Below are 5,213 nucleotides of genomic sequence, written 5' to 3'. Positions count from 1 at the left end.
CTACAAGAACATGTAACGAGAAATAGTAGGTTCCATTTAAGAAATTGAAGGTAACCTTCATGTGACCTTCAAATTACTCTTCAAGGTCAAACCTATGGTACCATCTTATGTCCCCCTCGAAACCATACAACTTTTGTCTGAAACATTTTTTCATATCTCTTTTAGTTTTTTAAAAAATCGACTGTATAAATTAAAATGGCCCACCCTGTATAGTTCACCAATGTAGCAACAGAAAATAAGCCTATAACTCGTTATAACAGATTGTTAGCAAAAATGGAGTAAACTCTGTTGTTTAGTAGGGTAACGGTTTTGCTAGAGGAAACGTATAATATAGTATAGCACTTTGGGCCTGAGCAGAATGGCTATCTTGTACTCTTAAGACATAAGACAGTTATTGTGCATTATCTCAAGGCAAAGGCTAGAAACATAAAAAATTGTCTTAAGGCTGTCTTAAGAGTATAAGGCAGCCATTCGGCTCAGGCCCTTTCTCGTAAGGAAAAAACCCTGTGCTACTGCACATTATAAATTAACGTAAAGAATTATTTAACGCCAGTACATGATTAACCAATGTAGAAAAATTACAAAATTGGTCGAATTAGTGAGACACCCGCCTAGAGTGTAGGGAAGTCCATTCAAACCCTGGCTCCCGAGTAGAAAATGAAACGCGGCCCTGAAAGGGGCGCGATAGATTTTGCTCTAACGACTGATCAGGTCTTGTTAAGGCAGCCTGATGACGCCCTGATAAAAAATGTAACGTTGTGTTCTAAGTGGCCCTGAAAGCAGTTTTCTATTAAGCAGCTTCCTATTAAAAAATCCACTTCGTAACTAATTGTTAAATTGTGTTAAATTGTGTTAAATTGTGTTAAATCACCTAGTCATCAAAAGTATATTCAGGTTGTTGAGGTCTATCCATGATTCAGACAACTCGCTCTCGCATCATATCGGCTCGCCTTTTATACTAATACGGGACGATTTTTACTTACGAGAAAGACGCGCGGTCGCCACGTCGCCGCGTCGCGGCAGTATGTGGTACTAGTGCTATCTATTCAGGATCCCATCAGGCGTATCGGGATTTCGTTGTGACAGCAAATGTATTTGCTAAGAATAAATTATTTTGCTTCAGTAGCAAATTTATGTGATTGTAATTACAAATACACTCAGCAAATTTTGTTCTATTCTCGCAACAAAATAGATTTTGCTATAATGACGAATAATTCGTAAAATTAGTTCTATCAACTAAATTTTATTGCTATTACTACAAATATGCAGTAACAACGGCGATTTTGCTATCACAGCAAAATTATTTTTTTCCGTGTAGTACTGCGAACTCTTCTCGTGCCTTGTTACTCCTATAGAGTCCTGTACGGGAATTCTGTAACTTGCTATCGAAGTTTTTCGATAACGTTACCTAGGAACAACCAATGAAAATCTGCGTCTTTTTCGAAGATCGTCCTCGCCATTGGCTGTCGCTAGTTAACCGAAAAGCATCGATTGCGAGTTACAGAATTCCCGTACTGACCTCCTATAAGGGCCTGTAAAGCGAGGAAGAGGGTTTGTAGATTATTGATATTAGACTTTTTAATTTATATATATTAATTTATTTATAAGAAATATATATATAATGTGTGCATTTTGGTATACTAAAAATTAAAGTATTATCACAAACGATTTCAGTACGTGGCATGAATTCTTCTTCAATATCTTCTTCATCGTATTGGTCAGCATCACTGTATTGATCATGTTGACTAAAATCGCTCCCATCAACATCATCTTCACTTCCGTCATTATTACTCTCATCGCTAATGTCAACTTTATTTTCTGCGCTTTCATTTAAATCCAGATTTTCTTCACTTGCATTTTTACTTGCAAAACAGTTTTCCTGACTTCCAATTCATCAGTTTTTTTCACTGTCACTTCTATCAAAATTTCCCATCGATAACCTGTTTTTCGAATCGCACGAAACCTTTTAATACGTATTCATGTTAATTTTCTAATTTTTTCCATACGATCCATTATTTTAAATAAAATTTATTAAATTATTATTTTAAAGTTGCAATTTATAGTATATACTGTAGGATTCAGTTCACCTGCATTTGGTCAGTTAGTTCTGTAGAATCCCTTTTTATTTAATAGAACGATCGAGGAGGGTTCGATCGAACAACGCATGAACTCGTAAGAAAAAAAAAACGTTTAATATTATAGGTTAGCTATCGCTTACAGTCCTCTCAGAGTTCGCGACGCACGCTCACCACGTCGAGACTTCTCTCGCTTCGACCTCCTTGCACCACGCCGCCGTACAACACCTCCTACTGCACACGTACAAGTCCTTTCCGCACTTACAATCCTCGCTATTGCGCACGACGTCTTGCTATACGCACAATATCTCACTGCTCGCACAACGCTTCTCCAATTCTCCCTCGCACACTTCGAATATCTTAATCTACTTTCTCTCACTTCTCTCATGCAGCACGCCATCTGCATGCAATTTCAAAATGATGCGTGAGCACGTTCGATAGAAAATTTTAGACAAAACCTGATCAGGGTCGCATAAAGATTTCCTCGATCAGGCGCTAATAAAGCAGCCCTCATTGTGGCGCTGACAGAGAATGCCATAATACGGCAACCCTGATCCAAGCACTAACAGGTCCGGATCAGGCTTTCCAGAATAAGGCATGCCATGACATTACCTGATAGCGCCCGGAGCAAAATTCAGGCAAACCTTAACCAATTTCTACTCGGGAAGTCACAATGCATTTTGTCAGGCCGTGCACAGGCGTGCGCCTATCCTTTTTGAAGCGGCGCACAGTAAGAGAGTCGGACCCTTATACAACGGTTTCTTTTGTCCTATTTACAATATAACTTGCTGTTGAGATTAAAATATATAATTTTTCAATAGATGACGCTGTAAGCGTTATTCCAACTTGTTTTCAAGCCGTTTGTTCACTTATTGTTAGTTAGTGTCAATTGCGTTATTCCAACTTGTTTTCAAGCCGTTTGTTCACTTATTGTTAGTTAGTGTCAATTGCGTGATTATCGGCTTTCATAGTTTTTTTTAGCACTCCAATGGGATGAGGACCTTATCACGTCCACATCGTTCATCCTGGGTAGCGCTAAGAATGGATTGAGTTTTAGGTGCATCACTATTTCTAAGGGTGGTTTGCGATGTTTCGTTATCGTTATTCTGCCATTCGGATATTCTTGATACAAATTTTTTATGTTTTTCAAAAATATATATGAACATCACTAAAAGTGTATTTTTAGACGCATCACCACAGCTATGGGTGGTTTTTGATGTTTTATTACTGTTAGGGGAACTTTTCGATCCGTACCTGTTTGGTAAACAACGGGTTTCTCCACTTGATTAACACTCAATGTTGTGCTATACAGAACCTATACAGGGTGTCCCATTTTAATGTCCCACCCTGAATAACTTTTTTATTTTCGATTGTAGAAAAAAATATTTCAGACAAAAGTTGTATGGTTTCGAGGAGGACATACGATGGTGCCATTAGTTTGACCTTGAATAGTGGTTTGAAGGTCACGTGAAGGTCACCTTCAATTTCTTAAATGGAACTGCCTACTTTTCATTACATATTCTTCTAGCTTATATCGAGAGCTTTCCAAAACCCTATAATTAAGTACCTTTTGGTTAAGTACTTTTTAAATTATAAGGCAAGATCAGGGCACGATCCGGCCGGTCAAGGCAAATCGGGGCATGTGTACAATTATTGTAGGTGTTCGAAAAGACTGCCATTTACTTGGATACAAATGTCCAACCTACGGCGAAAATCATTCCGCACTTTTTGAAGGACATCTGCGTTTATGTTCGTACATGCCTCTCGAATACGCTCCTGCACGGAAAAAGAAAATTATTTGGATCAAGTAAATGTCTTAATAAATATCCAATTTGTGATCTAAGAAAATTTTGTTGGAATAAAGAAAAATTTTCCTTGTTGCAAAAAAATTTTCCTAAAGCACGTTATGTAGGATTTGCAGGAATTTTACACTTACTTTATTCTTGGCAGCACATACGCACGTTAAAGAGCATCCAATATTTTTTTGGCGAACGTAATATTTTGAGCATTTTTACGATATTTTTTAGTAATCCTGTAATTATGGCTGATTATCCACCAAACGAAATAGTCGACATGATTCGTATTTTGGGTGAGGCTGGAAGTAATTACAGTGCAGCGGAAAGGCTGTATGCTGAAAGATATCCTAACAGACGTCATCCATGTAGAAAGACCATAAGAAAACTCACCGAGAGAGCACAACAGGGCAGTTTAAAAAGGACACGGCAAAAATCGGGGCCAAATGCGGCAAATTCCTTGGTTATCTTGGGTGCCGCTGTATTGAATCCCTAAATTTCCACCAGACAAATCGAGAGACAACAAGGCATATCGAAATCGACAGCAAATCGTATACTTAAAATTAATAGATTCCACCCTTACCACATCCATCTAACCCAGCAATTAGAACAGAGGGATTTCGAGCGACGCTTGCAATTTTGTAACTGGGCCTTGAATCAAATTCGAAGAAACCCACATTTTATCACAGAGATGCTCTTTTCTGATGAAGCCACGTTCGGTAACACAGGGGGCGTTAATAGACATAATTATCATTATTACTCTGATCAAAATCCTCATTGGCAAAGGAGCGAAGAATTTCAGACACGATGGTCTATTAACGTTTGGGCAGGTATTCTTGGAAATGACATCACAGGTCCATACTTTTTTTAACAGAATCTAAACGGGGAAAATTATTTTGCATTACTTCAGAATGATCTGCCCAATCTTTTGAGACATGTAATATGACTTGTTCAACCGAATGTGGTTTCAGCAGGATGGAGCACCAGCTCACAGGTCCCGAAATGTTACAAATTATTTAAATAATAGATTTAATAATAGATGGATTGGAATGGGTAGTCGGACTCATGAATGGCCACCAAGATCACCTAACTTAACTCCTCTCGATTTTTACTTTTAGGGATACATAAACAAAAAGTTTATGCAGAAGAACCTACAACAGCGGAAAACATGAAGGAGCGTATTCGAGAGGCATGTACAAACATAAACGCAGATGTCCTTCAAAAAGTGCGGAATGATTTTCGCCGTAGTGTGGATATTTGTATCCAAGTAAATGGCAATCTTTTCGAACACACAATAATTGTACACATGCCCCGATTTTGCCTTGACCGGCCGGATAGTACTTTG

At 38.3% G+C, this 5,213-nt stretch overlaps 1 protein-coding gene across 4 annotated transcripts in view; it reads right to left on the bottom strand.

The window, feature by feature from the left end:
* The window catches only part of LOC105557777 (tubulin polyglutamylase TTLL5), a 67,787-nt gene that overhangs the window by 41,927 nt on the left and 20,647 nt on the right, over positions 1–5,213 (bottom strand). The window contains exon 1 of one of the 4 annotated variants that reach the window (XM_012005112.1): positions 2,688–3,029. The exons of 2 other annotated variants lie outside the window; for them this stretch is intronic. The gene's annotated coding sequence lies outside the window, so the exon portion shown is untranslated. One more of the 4 variants, XM_012005111.1, reaches the window with a different exon arrangement.

Source organism: Vollenhovia emeryi, unplaced genomic scaffold, assembly GCF_000949405.1.
Source record: "Vollenhovia emeryi isolate VEMERY1.0 unplaced genomic scaffold, V.emery_V1.0 DF939420.1, whole genome shotgun sequence".
Lineage (NCBI taxonomy): Eukaryota > Metazoa > Arthropoda > Insecta > Hymenoptera > Formicidae > Vollenhovia > Vollenhovia emeryi.
The sequence above is the reverse complement of the archived record's forward strand: the minus strand, read 5'-3'. Positions and strand labels throughout refer to the sequence as shown.